The sequence below is a fragment of the Pristis pectinata genome, chromosome 8 (genome assembly GCF_009764475.1).
Source record: "Pristis pectinata isolate sPriPec2 chromosome 8, sPriPec2.1.pri, whole genome shotgun sequence".
NCBI lineage: Eukaryota > Metazoa > Chordata > Chondrichthyes > Rhinopristiformes > Pristidae > Pristis > Pristis pectinata.
Window position 1 is genome coordinate 4,443,670 of NC_067412.1, and position 16,728 is coordinate 4,460,397.

Below are 16,728 nucleotides of genomic sequence, written 5' to 3' on the forward strand. Positions count from 1 at the left end.
CAAACCTTGCGTACTTATATTACAGATCTTGGTCCAGATTCAGTATTACCAAATGAGTTGGCAATGTTCTGTGTCTTTAATTAGAATCATAAAGGAATAGAATCATAGAATTGTTATAGCGCGGAAGAAAGCCATTCGGCCTGCTGATTCTGTGCCAAATCTTTGTGGTGCAATTTTGTCAGTTCCATTCTTTCCACGTAGCCATGTAAACATTTTATCTTCAAATGGCTCCCTTTTGAAAAGCCCCAGTTAAATCTACATCCATTACAGTTACATCTCAAACACTGAGTTGAATTACAATATACTGTGCCAAAGTAGCTGAGTGTGTGCCTGTCAGTGAGTTAGTAAATAGGGGGATATGACATGAGAGAAATTGGATATGACATGAGAGACATTGGACCTTAGCATTAAGTTCAGGATTCACTTACCTCTCATCCTTGGATGTTCTCATTGTCAGTAATTAACAGGGAGTTAGGGACTGGCAATCACTTCACCAGATTATTTTCTTGTATAATGGAAATTTAGAAGAAAGTGTGTTGTTCTTGTTGTAACATATAAGATTCTGAGGGAATTTGAGAGGTAGATGTTGACTGGATATTCCTTCATGTGACATGGATTCAGAATCCATTTAAAGCAGAAATGAAGAGAAATTTCTTCTCTCAGAGGGTGATGAATCTTTATAATTCTCAACCCCAGGGTATTGGTATTGGTTTATTATTGTCACTTGTACGGAGGTACAGTGAAAAACTTGTCTTGCATACCGATCGTACAGGTCAATTCATTATACAGTGCAGTTACATTGGGTTAGTACAGAGTGCATTGAGGTAGTACAGGTAAAAACAATAACAGTACAGAGTAAAATGTCACAGCTACAGAGAAAGTGCAGTGCAATAAGGTGCAAGGTCACAACAAGGTAGATCGTGAGGTCAGAGTCCATCTCATTGTATAAGGGAACCATTCAATAGTCTTATCACAGTGGGGTAGAAGCTGTCCTTGAGCCTGGTGGCACGTGCCCTCAGGCTCCTGTATCTTCTACCTGATGGAAGAGGAGAGAAGAGAGAATGACTGGGTGGGTGGGGACCCGAATCACTGACTATATACAAGGCTGGGATGGATGGATGTTTGATCCACAGGGGAGTCAAGGGTTATGGGGACCAGCCAGGAAAGTGAGGCTTGAGGCCAAGATCAGACTGGGGTGACACAGTGGCACAGCTTGTACCTCTGCTGCCTCAGCTCCAGGAACCCAGCTCCAATTCTAACCTCTGGTGCTCCTTGTGTGGAGTTTGCATGTTCTCTCTGCGACAGCATGGGTTTTCTCCAGCTGCTACAACATCCTCCCACAAGCCAAAGATGTGTGGGTTGGTAGGTCAGTTGGCCACTGTAGGTTGTCCTCTTAGAGTATGGGTGAGCGTTAGAATCTCAGGAGAATGGGTGGGAATGTGGCAAGGATAAAATGAAATTAGAGTATGGGTGAGCGTTAGAATCTCAGGAGAATGGGTGGGAATGTGGCAAGAATAAAATGAAATTATGAATAGTGTATATGTGCGCTTGATGGTCAGCACAGACTTGGCGGGCTGAAGGGCCTGTTTCCCTGCTTTACTACTCTATGCACACAGCAGACCTGAGGTGTATATGGCTCCTTCTGCTCCTTTTTCTATCGTTTATACATTCTTAATATGTTATTATTATATACAGTTGCCATGACACTCATTCTTGACCTGGCAATTGCAGCGTAGACACAAGAGATTTTAGTTAGTGGGCCCTCTCATGGCATTTCTTCTTTGAAGGACTATTATTAGAGAAGGTGAGCAAGTCTCAGCGTTTCCAAAGCATAAAAATAACTCCAGGAAGCCTTCCGTGGTTTGGGGCGAGCAGTGGATGGGGGCAGCAAGGAATGACGGTCTGTGAATGGAGGCATCTGGGGGCATTCAAGAAGGTGGTGTTTAACAATTACCATGTGCCACTTGCACAGAAGTTGTAACAAGTGAATTTTGCCAAATTCAAAAGAAAGGGCCTGCAATTCTTGAGTCTCGTGGATGCCCCAAAACATTTCATGCTCAAAAATAATATTTTTGGAGTATGGTCACTTGTTGCAACCTAGGAAGCGTGATAGCTAATCTATCGCATGGCAAGGTCCTTCCAAAATTAATCAGATAAATGACTAAATAATTGTTTTTTAATGATGTTGGTTGGTGTGATGTATATTGGCCAGGATAATGAGGATAACTTTCCTGTTCTACTTTGAAAGGACCAATATGAAAATTTAATTGAAGCATATGTTGCTTAATGTTTAATTTTTGTGGTTTAGAACACATTCCCAGTGGAGATGAACAGTAAGACTCCATACCTTGCATTAATCACTCTTTCTTTGGCACCTATTCTAAAACCTCAACATTGTTTTGAACATTTGCATATTCATGCATGCTGACGAAAACATTTTATAGCGTACCGCGTAGTGGTTGCATGTGGGTGTCATGGAATGACATCATCAGAGCTCAACCAATGACTAGACAAGGCACTTCTTCTTCTCATGTTCACCCACTATCAACTGCATGAATGTCAGAAGGTTGCCCAGGACCATGAAATGAAACCCTGGCCGTTGCCCATGGACAATATGCAAGAAAGAGGAAATCTTTGCAGATACTCCATTCTAATCCTGGAATAGGTTCATGGGTGGTTTCCAGTCGATCCGCCTTTCCCCAGTTGGTGAGAGGCCAGGCCAGAAAAGAAATTGACATTTTGCATCATTGCAAATATTCCATCTGGTATTGATTCAATCCTTTTACAGAAATGTACATAAACTTTCAGAAGTGAAACATAAGCTTGTTGTACCTGATCCAAAATATGCAGATAACATTTGACTGCAAAATGATCTAGGTTAGTTTCCATCTGTGAAGTGGCTCCTCTCTGACCTTGGCCTTTTGTCCATTCTGCTAACTTTAGGGGAAGTGATGAAATGATCACTTTGAATTATTGTTGATTTAGTTAAAATTGGAAGAAGGTGCAGATGACACCAACAATTTGTATTTGTTGCCTTTAACACCCCAAGGTGTGTCCTGTGGGCATTATCAAACCAATGAGCCACAAATGGACATATGACCAAAGCTTGCTCAAAGATAAGATAAAATATCTTTATTAGTCACATGTACATTGAAACACACAGTGAAATGCATCTCTTTGCATAGAGTGTTCTTGGGGGCAGCCCGCAAGTGTCGCCACACTTCCGACGCCAACATAGCATGTCCACAACTTCCTAACCTGTACATCTTTGGAATGTGGGAGGAAACCGGAGCACCCAGAGGAAACCCACGCAGACACAGGGAGAACGTACAAACTCCTTACAGACAGCAGTGGGAATTGAACCCGGGTTGCTGGCACTGTAAAACGTTATGCTGACCTCTACACTACCGTGCCTGCCCATAAGAGGTAGGGTTCAAGCAGCGTCTTGAAGTAATAAAGAGGTGGAGAGATTTAGGGAAGGAATTTGAGAGTGAATACCAACATGTGGATACCAGGCTTCAGTGAGGAGCGGGAGCAACACTAAGTTAAGGTGAGGGTTGGTTCTTACTCATTTTTTTCAGTCTCTTTAACTTCCCTCAAAGCTTTTTAGTCACGGCAGGTGGGCTCAGACCTGTGTCATGCTCCTCCTGTGCAATGTGGGAACTCAGGGAGGCTGCCAGTGTCCCTGATGACCACATGTGCAGGAAGTGTGTCCTCCTGACAGACAGCATGACGGCACCGGAGCTGCACATGGATTCACTTTGGAGCATCTGCGATGCCAAGGATGTCGTGGATAGCACGTTTAGTGAGTTGGTCACACCGCAGTTTAAAGGCCTAGGGAAAGACAGGCAATGGGTGACCAACAGGTAGAGCAGTAGCAGGAAGGTAGTTCAGGAGTCCCCTGTGGTCATCTCCCTCCAAAACAGATATACCGCTTTGGATACTGTTGGGGGAGATAGCTCATCAGGGGAAGGCAGCAGTAGCCAGGATCATGGCGCCGTGAGTGGATCTGCTGCACAGGAGGGCAGGAAAAAGAGTAGCGGAGCTACAGTGGTAGGGGATTCCACGGTGAGGGAACTAGACAGGAGCTTCTGTGGCCGCAAACAGGACTCCCGGTTGGTGTGTTGCCTCCCAGGTGCGAGGGTCAGGGATATCTCAGAGCGGCTGCAGGGCAATCTGGAAGGGGAGGGTGAACAGCCAGTTGTTGTGGTGCATGTAGGTACCAACAATATAGGGAAAAAATGGGATGAGGTCCTACAAGCCAAATTTAGGGAGCTAGGAGATAGATTAAAAAGTAGGACCTCAAAGGTAATAATCTCAGGATCACTACCTGTGCCACATGCTAGTCAGAGTAGGAATAGCAGCAGAGCTAGGGTGAATATATGACTTGAGCAGTGGTGCAGGAGGGAGGGTTTCATATTCCTGGGGCATTGGAACCAGTTCAGGGAAAGGTGTGACCAGTACAAACTGGGCGGTCTACACCTGGGCAGGATTGGGATCAATGTCCAAGGGCGATTGTCTACTAGTGCTGTTGGGGAGGGTTTAAACTAATAAGGCAGGGGTACTAGAGAAACAAAGGACTGCAGGTGCTGGAATCTAGATGGAAAATGTGATGATGCTGGAGGATATGGCGGGGGGGGGGGGGGGTGGGAAACCGGGCAGAAAGACAGAGGGAAGCAAAACTGAGAGCAGAGCAAAAGTTAGAAAAGAGAAAAGTAAGAGTGGAGAACAGAAAAGTCAAATGCAAAGGACACAAAGGAAACAAGATTCTAAAAGGACAATGAGTGTAAGGGCACTTTACCTGAATGCCCGTAGTATTCGAAACAAGGTCAGTGAACTTGTGGCACAAATCAGTAGAAATGGGTGTGATTTAGTGGCCATTACAGGAACGTGGTTGCAGGGTGGAGATGAGAGGGAATTAAACATCCAGGGGTATCAGGTAATACGGAAGGATAGGCAGGAAGGTAAGGGAGGTGGGGTAGCGCTCTTACTTAAGAGTGAGGTCAGGGCGATAGTGAGAGATGATATAAGATCTAAGGAGCAGAATGTTGAGTCCATCCAGGTAGAGATTAGGAATAGTAAAGGGAAAAAAATCACTGGTGGGAGTTGTCTATAGGCCACCGAATAATAACATTACAGTGACGCAGGCAATAAACCAAGAAATATTTGAGGCATGTGAGAATGGAACGGCAGTTGTCACGGGGGACTTTAACTTCCACATAGATTGGGTGAATCAAGTTAGTTGAGACAGTCTTGAGGAGGACTTCATAGAATGCATCCGTGATAGCTTTCTTGAACAGCAGGTTAGTGAACCTACAAGGGAACATGTTATCTTAGATCTGGTCTTGTGCAATGAGACGGGTAAAATTAATGATCTTGTAGTTAGGGATCCTCTTTGAAAGAGTGATCTTAGTATGACTGAATTTCTCATACAAATGGAGGGTGCAATAGTTTGATCTAAAACCAGTGCATTATGCCTAAACAAGGGAGACTGCAACAGGATGAGGGAGGAGTTGGCTAGCGTAGACTGGGAACACAGGCTGCATGGTGGGACAGTTGAGGAACAGTGGAAGACTTTCAAAGAGATTTTTCACAGTGCTCAATAAAAGTATATTCCAGTTAAAAGCAAGGACAATAAGGGTGGGGAGAGCCAGCCTTGGATAACCAAGGAAATAAAAGAAGGCATCAAGCTAAAAGCTCATGCATACAGAATCGCCAAGAGTAGTGGGAAACTGGAAGATTGGGAAAACTTTAAAAAGCAAGAACCACTAAGCAAGCAATAAGGGAAGAGAGATAATGAAAGTAAACTAGCACAAAATCTAAAAACATAGTAAAAGGTTTTATAATTATATAAAGCGGAAAAGGGCGGTTAAAGTGAACGTAGATCCCTTGGAAGATGAGAAGAAGGAATTAATATTGGGTAATGTGGAAATGGCCAACACCTTGAATGACTATTTTGTGTCATTCTTCACGTCTAACCTGCCAAAGAGAGATGTTATGGATGCGATGGGAGGTGAGGACCTTGACACAATTGCTGTCACTAAAGAGGTAGTGATGAGTGAACTAGTGGGTCTAATTGTAGACAAGTCCCCTGGCCCTGATGGGATGCATCCCAGGGTACTGAAAGAAATAGTGGAAGTTACAGTAGAGGTGTTTGTGATAATTTACCAAAATTCTCTGGACTCTGGGCAGGTCCCAGCGGATTGGAAGACAGCGAATGTCACACCACTGTTTGAAAAAGGATGTAGGCAAAAGGCAGGTAACTATAGGCTAGTTAGCTTAGCATCTGGAGTTGGGAAAATGCTTGAAGCTATCATTAAGGAAGAAATAGCGAGACATCTGGATAGAAGTGGTTCCATCAGGCAGACGCAGCGTGGATCAGGAACGGCAGGTCCTGTTTGACAAACTTAGTGGAGTTCTTTGAGGATATAATGAGCGCAGTGGATAGAGGGGAACAGGTGGATGTTGTATACTTGGATTTCCAGAAGGTGTTCAATAAGGTGCCGTATAAAAGACTTATCCATAAGATACAGATGCATGGAGTTGGGGGGAATGTATTAGCATGGATAGAGGATTGGTTAACCAATAGAAGGCAGAGATTTGGGATAAATGGGTGTTTCTCTGGTTGGCAATCAGTGGTGAGCGGGGTGCCGCAGGGGTCGGTGCTGGGCCCACAACTGTTCACGATATACATTAACGATTTGGAAGAGGGGGCCGAGTGCAGCGTGTCTAAGTTTGTTGATGACACTAAATTGAGTGGAAAAGCAAATTGTGCAGAGGATGCGGAGAGTCTGCGGAGAGATATAGATAGGTTAAGTGAGTGGTATCTCTCAGGTATCGCAGGTCTCCAAGAGCTGTTCTGAACAAGATCTGGGAAGTTACCCCGCCTCCCTAACTACATTTAAAAGTCACAAACAATCTGCTGTCCTACACCAACAGGTTCAAGAACAGTTACTTCCCTTCAACCATTCAGTTCTTGAACCAACCAGTACAACCCTAATCACTAGAGTTTAGCAACACTACTGCCATCAGGGAAGAGGTACAAGAAATTGAAGACCCACATTCAACATTTTAGAACAGCTTCTTCCCCTCCACCATCAGATTTCTGAACGGTCCATGAACCCATGAACACTACGTCCTTATTCCTGTTTTGCACTATTGATTTATTTTGTAACTTATAGTAATTTTAGGTCTTGCACTATACTGCTGGTGCAAAACAACAAATTTCAGGACATATGTCAGTGTTAATAAAGCTGATTCTGATTCTGACATGATGCGCTGTGCCTGTGATGCTGCTGCAAGTAAGTTTTTCATTGCACCCGTGCATACATGTACTTGTGACAATAAACTCGACTTTGACTTTGGAGGAATTCAGGTGGTCAAGCAGCATCTGTGGAGGGAAAGGAACTGTCGACATTTTGGCTTAAAAACCTTCATCAGTACCCGAAAAATTGACAATTCCTTTCCCCCCACAGATGCTGCTCGACCCACTGAGCTCCTCCAGCAGATTGCTTGTAGCTCCAGATCCCATCACCTACAGTCTCTTGTATCTCCACTTTAATAACAGACTGTTTGTGGGATCCTGCTGGATCCTTGATGAATGGTAGGCTGCAGGAGCCAAGGACAGATTAAGAAAGAAACGGGAAGTACTGGGCAGGATGAATTGTAGTAGTTTCAGTTCAGCAGAGAAACAAAGACGTGGAAGGAAGGAAATGAGAAAAGCTGTCTTAAATTTTATGAGGTATCTTAAATTGGTAAATTGGTGTATTATTGTCAGTTGTACTGAGGTACAGAGGAAAACTTTGTTTTGCATGCCCTCCATACAGATCATTGCATTACAGCTGTGCATTGAGGTAGTACAAGGGAAAACAATAACAGAATGCAGAATAAAGTGTTACAGTTACGGAAAGTGCAGGTAGACAATAAGGTGCAAGGTCATAATGAGGTAGATTGTGAGGTCAAGAGTCCACATTATCGTACTAGGGAACTGTTCACCAGTCTTATCACAGTGGGATAGAAGCTGTCCTTGAGCCTGGTGGTATGTGGTTTCAAGCTTTTGTATCTTCTGCCCGATGGGAGGGGGGAGAAGAGAAGATGTCTGGGGTGGGTGGGGTCTTTGATTATGCTGGCTCCTTTAACGAGGCAGCGGGAAGTGTAGACAGAGTCCATGGAGGGGAGGCTGGTTTCCGTGATGTGCTGAACTGTGTCCACAACTCTCTGCAGTTTCTTGTGGACTTGGACAGAGCAGCTGCTATACCAAGCCGCGATGCATCCGGATAGGATGCTTTCTATGGTGCATCGATAAAAATTAGTGAGGGTCAAAGGGGACATGCCAAATTTCTTTAGTCTCCTAAGGAAGTAGAGGCTCTGGTAAGCTTTCTTGGCCGTGACGTCTACGTGGTTGGACCAGGACAGGCTACTGGTGAGGTTCACTCCTAGGAACTTGAAGATTTCAACCCTGTGGACCTCAGCACCATTGAGGTAGACAGGAACCTGTGCACACCCCCCCTTCCTGAAGTCAATGACCAGCTCTTTTGTTGACAGTGGGGGAAAGGTTGTTGTAAAAGGTTGTAATTTTCTTTAGCCTCCTAAATTTGATATTTGTTAAAATTTGATATTTTAAAAAATCATCCTTATGAAGGAATGAGACTCTACGGTTTAAATGTTTACTGTCTGGGGGCAGTTGATTGGCCGTCAGTCACAATGATCACATCAGCAACAGTTCCTTACCCCGTTAATTACGGGACTTTTCAGTGGTGAGTTTAACCGACAATTAACGCGAAGGTATAAATCGTAGTACAGTAAGTGCGCGTACTTAATTAATGCGGAAGGGAAGCGCGCAATTTGATCAGACGGCTGAAAGCATTTAATTCAGGGACAGTCTGAAATAGTGCAAAAATGTGCGGAGCCAGTTAAATCGATGTAATCACAGCTGGGAACTTGAAACCGTTGAGCGCCCGTCCAAGTGTTCACAGAAGTGATCGTTATTGCAAGCAGTCACTTTCTGGTTGGGGAGTTCGCCCGTACAAGGAGAGTTTTGTCTGCTGACGCTTTCACAGTCACCGGGAGGTCAGGATTTTGGAGGGAGGGGGAGAAACACATTGCTATATACAGGGGAAGGCATGTTGTAATATCAGTCAGCAATGAGTAAAACCACACACGTTAGTAAACGAATGTCTATATTATAATTTAACGTTTGGGGAGGGAGTTTAAAGCGTCAGGCAGTTGTAAAATTGTATTTATTTTGTTCTATCAATATTTTGGCAATAATTGATCGCGTTGCCTGAAGCATTTGAACTGCTAATTGGTTCGTTCGTTTCAGGCAAGGGGGGGGGGGGGGGGGTTCGATGCTTGCTATTGCATTAACTTGTGTTGGTGAATGTGCACGGGGAGCGCCGATTTATCGAGGTTTCCCACTGCAGTTGAACAGTCGGAACCCACAGCTGGTTTGGACAGGTGCCTCTCCCACCTAGCGCCCAGTGCTCTGTCCCGGAGTGGAGAGCTCTCGACTCCGTCAGCCTGAGTCTGAGAATGGTTCGTCAATGTCACCCGAACTATGTGCTCCAACCTCGCGTTTTGTTTCTCTTTCATTTCAAACCTAAATTGCAGGTTATAACGGGGTCCGGGGCTAAAGGAAATCGATATGTAACGGTCTATATATCAATACATCTACTTTATTCAAAGTTCTGTGATAAATGCAGACATTCGGATTTGGTATTGGTTTATTATTGTCACTTGTACCGAGGTACAGTGATTGTATCTTATCTAAAATGTTAACCGATTAGTGAGCTAAACAGTGTACTAAATTATACTAACCAGATTTAAAAATAAGGCAAAACACGCCCGCAAAGGGCTTCACCAATTCTACCAGAAGAGGTGGAGATTTCGCTAGGATATTAACTCAATGTAAACTAATAACGTGACCTGTCTCGTTTACTAATGCACTGTACACTGGAAGACTTTCTGTCCAAATGAATTGTTACCAAAGTCTCTCGGTTAAACCACACCCAATTATATTGTGCAGACAGGATTGACGTCCTTCGGAACAGCCAGCACTGTACGTGACTGGTCAGTTAGTCTTTATTTGAACGGATTTTTTTCTGAGCATCAACGAGTCAAGGCCTTCGTTATTGCCTTGGGGATAAAATGGGAACTGGTAATCGAACTGATGCTGCGGATAGCTCAGAGTCCGGGTTTAGATCGAGGATAAAAGTTGGTGACCTCTCTTTCCACCTCTAACTTGGCCGTCCAAGGTTTCTTGATCTTTCGCGCGCTCTTTCCCTGGTCACCGCCCCCCCCCCCCCCAAATATTCTTTTCCTAAAGTACTCCAGATCTTACAGTTGGCACCATGGGGTCCAGTTTAGTGAGACTTGATCGCTGGGATTCATTGACAAATTTAGGATATGCCTATAATTCATAGGACGGCTGACAGTTCCTTTTAAGGTGCTAAAAACAGTAACAAAATATTTGGAGAAACAAAGCTCAGCAAAAAAAAAAGCCTTCAAAAGTCGCTTCAATAAACGTGATACCCATTCCGCCGGATCACGTTCTAAACCCTTCCCTATGAAATTTATCAGATGCAAGCTGTCTGCGTTGATATTGCAAACGTGGACCCAAATATGGCAGCGAGATACCGGGTGCTAAACTACTCTGTTTCCGAGTCCAGATCTTGCTTGTTACTTCCGTCGCCAAAGGCAAGATGTCTCGACGTGAATGGCAACCATTCGTGTGAAACGTGGCACTGATGTGCAAAGAGCCCCAGTTCAACTCACTCATTCTGCTTGTGAGTTGGAACGTTGCTTTGAAGTTCTTTTTTACTGCACGTAGAGTTAAGACCAGGCGAGATTCACAGAGTGGAAATCTAGGCAGGTGAGAGTTGGCATTGGGAAGCTCTGAATATCACTTCCATGGGATATTTTGCTCTGGGAGTGGTGAAATCATTGAACAGCGTTGTGTGAGCTCCACTTCTGAGGCAGAGTCGCTGTTCTGATTTAGGAAGGTGGTTGCCAATCTGCGCACAGAAAGCTCCCACAGACTGCAATTATGATCGGATAATCTGCTTTGGTGGCTGCTTGAGGTTTAAACTGTGAACCTTCTGGAGGATAAAACCCACGCTCTTCTTATAGAATCACAGAGCACGGAGGCAGGCCCTTCCACCCAACTGGTCCATGCTGACCAAAATTACCATCTAAGCGAGTCCCGTTTAGTCCATATCCCTCTAAACCTCTCTTATCCATGTACCTGTTACAATTTCACTGAATCAGGGACATTCATGGAGTCTTGGTATTGGTTTATTATTGTCATTTGTACCGAGGTACGGTGAAAAACATGTCTTGCATACCGATGGTACAGGTCAAGTCACTAAACAGTGCAGTTACATTGAGTTAGTACAGAGTGCATTGAGGCAGTACAGGTAAAAACAATAACAGTACAGAGTAAAGTGTCACAGCTACAGAGAAAGTGCAGTGCAATCAGGTGCAAGGTCACAACAAGGTAGATCATGAGGTCATAGTCCATCTCATCATAAAAGGGAACCATTCAATAGTCTTATCACAGTGGGGTAGAAGCTTCCTTAAGTCTGGTGGTACGTGCCCTCGGGCTCCTGTATCTTCTACCTGATGGAAGAGGAGAGAAGAGAGAATGACCCGGGTGGGTGGGGTCTTTGATTATGCTGGCTGCTTCACCAAGACAACGAGAGGTAAAGACAGAGTCCAAGGAGGGGAGGCTGGTGTCCGAGATGCGTTGGGCGGTGTCCACAACTCTCTGCAGTTTCTTGCGGTCCTGGGCAGAGCAGTTGCCGTACCAAGCCGGGATACATCCAGATAGGATGCTTTCTATGGTGCATCGATAAAAGTTGGTGAGAGTCAAAGGGGATGAACCAAATTTCTTTAGCCTCCTGAGGAAGTAGAGGCGCTGGTGAGCTTTCTTGGCCGTGGCATCTATGTGATTTGACCAGGACAGGCTGTTGGTGATGTTCACTTCCAGGAACTTGAAGCTCTCAACCCTCTCCACCACCGTTGTAGGCCATATCTCAAACAGCGATGAGTATCTCAGCACTATTGATGTAGACAGGTGCATGTACACTGCCTCCTTTCCTGAAGTCAAGGACCAGCTCTTTTATGTTGTTGACATTGAGGGGAAAGGTTGTCGTCATGACACCATTCCACTAAGCTCTCTTTCTCCTTCCTGTACTCTGACTCATCACTGTTTGAGATACGGCCTACAATGGTGGTATCATCTGCAAACTTGAAGATGGAGTTAGAGTAGAATCTGGCCACACAGTCATGAGTATATAGGAAGTAGAGTAGAGGGCTGAGGACACAGCCTTGTGGGCCACCGGTGTTGAGAATAATCGTGCCGGAGGTATTGCTGCCTATCCTCACTGATTGCGGTCTGTTGGTTAGAAAGTCAAGGATCCAGTTACAGAGGGAGGTGTTGAGTCTTAGGTCTCGGAGTTTGGTGACATTTGCTTGGGATTATTGTATTGAAGGCAGAGCTGTAGTCAATAAACAATAGTCTAACGTAGGTGTCCTTACTGTCCAGATGCTCCAGAGCTGAGTGTAGGGCCCGGGAGATGGTGTCTGCTGTGAACCTGTTTCGGCGATAGGCGAATTACGGTGGGTCAAGATTGTCTGGGAGGCTGGAGTTGATGCATGCCATGACCAGCCTCTCAAAGCACTTCATGATGGTGGATGTCAGAGCCACCGGTAGGTAATGGCCACTGGTCCTTCTTGGTACAGGAGGCCATTTGGCCCAATGAGCCCATGCTAGCTCTTTGTAGAGCAATCTAGGCAATGGCAGTGCCATTCCACCAACCCCCCATCCCTTCATACCCTTTGCTTCACTCCTTAACCCCCTCTCCTGCCTCACCACTTACTCCAGCCAACCTCCCCCAACCCCAACTCTTCCCTTCAGTCCCTCTGCCTCACCATGTAACCCAACCATCCCCCTGCCTCACCCCTTCCCCCAGCTTTGCATGTTGTTTCCTTTACACAATTCCCTTTTGAAAGCCCTGGTGGCCTCTCTTTCCACCACATTTTTCGGACAGGGCCTAGTGATGGTCTCTTTCAAAGAATGGCGCCTCACTCAGTGTAACAGTGAAGTGCCCTCTTTCTAGTGAGACAAACTCATGTGCCCTTTCAGGGGTATGTGAAATATCCCTTGGTATTTGAACTGCCTTTGATGTTCAGGTCAGTCTGTAACCCCTCCCCCGCACCCCCCCCCCCCCCCCCCCCCCCGTCAAACTGGTTATTTATTTCACAGCTTTTGGGATCTTGTCCTGCAAGATTATAGTAGACCCTTTCCCTACAACAACATGGTTGATTCTTTAACTGACAACTGCTGTGGTCTGGTGAGCTGTGGAAATGTATCACGGTGCATTTGCCTTCCTTGCTGGCAATGCTCAAACCCCTGTAAGAAAGTTTTGGAAAGCTCCCACTTTTCCTTCCTTCAGCTGTTGACCATGTGAGCCGGTTTCCATGCTGTGTAACTCTACGACACTTATGTAAAAACTGCTTTATGCTGTCATTGTTAATGAAGCAAATTGCAGCCTGAGCAATGGGGTGGCATGTACAAAATTTATTAAACAGAGTCTAAGTGAAAATACAAAATCATACAGACAATTTGAGGCAGGTCTGGAGTAAAAGGAAATTTCTTTTAGAACAAATTGTTTGGTTCCTTGAATTTTAGCAAGGTAGATTGTCCCCTCACATTGGGACAAAGTGCAAAAAATTAAACTTGTGGAGTCAAAGGAGATAGGTCTGATTTACATTTGCAGTGATGATTAGGAGCAGGAGCAGAGAGAGACCTTAATAGAAGTGGGAGATAATGAGTGGTAAGGGTTAGGGCATCCCTCAATAGCATTTATCAAAGCAGGAAGGGGATGACAGACAATGGAGGCCAGAAGTATTGGTAGACCAAACACATCCGTAACGAGGCAGCTGATTGTTTGTAATCAGATTTTATTTTAATGCACACAATTGGTGTCAAGGGGTGTAAGTTTACTGCAGGGGTACATACTCCGTGGTTATGATAAGATCTGTGGGTATATGTCCTCTCCCTGTATAATGTATGCAGTGAATGGGGAAATACTCTAAAGGTCAGAAAGATTGTTGCCAAATAACAGCAGATGCACTGTGGCAGTGCCCACAACTTGGCTTTCAGTACTTCCTACACTGCTATTCATTAAGTTGGCTGGGATGACCTGTTATGATTTATTTTATCCGATTGCTTAAAATAACAACATTGGTATACTTAATAAGAACCACAGTAATGTAGAAAGCAGTCATAATAACAGCTTGCCTGGAAACTTCTGATTACAAAAGTATTGAAACAAAGTTTGGCTTCCTGTTAAGCATTTATGCATTATGCAGTGTGCACTTTATATAATGTATGTAGAGTATGTATTACTTAATATAAAATATAGAATGTGAAGATTGTACTACAGAGTATGGATTGGGGCTAAATATTATGGACTGTACATTGATGTGTATCTATATTGGTTTATTATTGTCACTTGTACCAAGGTACAGTGGAAAAACTTGTCTTACAAACCGATCTTACAGGTCAATTCATTACACAGTGCAATTACATCAAGTTGGTACAGAGTGCATTGAGGTAGTACAGGTAAAAACAATAACAGTACAGAGTAAAGTGTCACAGCTACAGAGAAAATGCAATGCAATAAGGTGCAAGGTCACAACAAGGTAGATCATGAGGTCATAGGTCATATTCCATCTCATTGTATAAGGGAACCGTTCAATAGTCTTATCACAGTGGGGTAGAAGCTGTCCTTAAGTCTGGTGGTACGTGCCCTCAGGCTCCTGTATCTTCTACCCGATGGAAGAGTAGAGAAGAGAGAATGTCCCGGGTGGGTGGGATCTTTGATTATGCTAGCTGTTTCACCAAGACAACAAGAGGTAAAGACAGAGTCCAAGGAGGGGAGGCTGGTGTCCGTGATGCGCTGGGCTGTGTCCACAACTCTGCAGCTTCTTGCAGACTTGGGCAGAGCAGTTGCCGTACCAAGCCTTGATACATCCTGATAGGATGCTTTCTATGGTGCATTGGTAAAAGTTGGTGAGAGTCAAAGGGGACAAACCAAATTTCTTTAGCCTCCTGAGGAAGCAGAGGTGCTGGTGAGCTTTCTTGGCCATGGCATCTACGTGGTTTGTCCAGGACAGGCTGTTGGTGATGTATATATTAAACACATCTATATGCTGGAAAACATGTATCATGTGTAATATTGTGTGAAATATCAATGTATTTCCCCCATATTATATTTCTGAACTACTGTATGTATGGCAGGATTTGTACATTGAGTATGAAATTTACTGCGTAAAAGGGATATGGGTCAAACACAGGCAACTGGGACTAGCTTAGATGGGCACCTTGGCTGGCATGGACGAGTTGGGCTGAAGGGCCTGTTTCCATGCTGTATTACTCTCTAACTCTATACGGACCACATTACTGGATTACCTGTGTATGGAACTAGGATTTCAGAATGTTAAGCCAATCAAATTCAAATGTACAGTATTATACAATAAATTACAAGAGGAAATAATTAAACTTGCAAAATGGGCAAATCACATTCAACACAGATAAATGCAGTGTAGTGGATTTTGTGAGAAGAACAGAAGTCACGTTACTTGGAATGTTGAAATCTAGTTGGAGTCAAGGAACAAAGGGATGTTGGAATATAAATGCACCAATCACGAAAAGTTGTGCCAAAGTTTAGCCAGCCCATAAGAAAGGCAAACCAAGTGCTCCAGTTTATTTCTGGAGGGATTGAATTGAAAAGGAAGGGAAGTGTTCTAATCCTGTCTTTATTTTTATTAAGGCAGTCCACTCAGTGTTGAGGATGGCATGCTTCCATTCCAGTTCTGAAGTGGCTGGGAAGACCAATGTGGGGCGGGATGTGGGCAATTCATGCACTTGCGCTGAACTACTGCATATTCTCCATGAAGAGATTCTGTACTCTCAGTGCCATCCCAAATATTTCTTCTCCATTTTGAGTGGTAAGGGATTCCCAAGTATTCTCACAAGTTGGTTTCAGCAAGGCTTTGAAAACATCCTTGAAGCACTTCCTCTGTCTACCTGTTAATTTCTTGCCATGTTGAAGCTCAGAGTAGTGTTTGGACAATAGGCATTGGGGATACAATCTACATGGCTGGCTCTCCAAGACAACTGGGTGTCATTAGAACTTGGGGAAAGACCCTGACATTGGTTTGCCTATCCTGCCAGTGGATTTGGAAGTATTCTGAGAGTACAGTAGTTAGTTAGTATCTACAGGAGGCGCTACCTCAAGAAGGCAACATCTATCATCAAAGATCCCCACCATCCAGGCCGTGCCATCTTCTCGCAGCTACCATCGGGCAGGAGGTACAGAAGCCTGAAGTCCCACACCACCAGGTTCAGGAACAGCTACTTCCCTTCAACCATTCGGTTCTTGAACCAACTGGCAAAACCCTAATCACTACAGTTTAGCAACACTATGACCACTTTGCATTAAAATGGACTTTTTTTTGTTCTAATTGTGTTTTCTTGTAAAAATTGTGTATAATTTATGTTTACTTTGTTTTTCTTGTCAATGCTGCTTATATGATGCTATGTGCTTGTGATGCTGCTGCAAGTAAGTTTTTCATTGTACTTGTGCACATGACAATAAACCCGACTTTGACTTTGTTTTCAGGTGCCTGCTGTAGGTAGTCTAAACACGCGGGAGTGGGGTT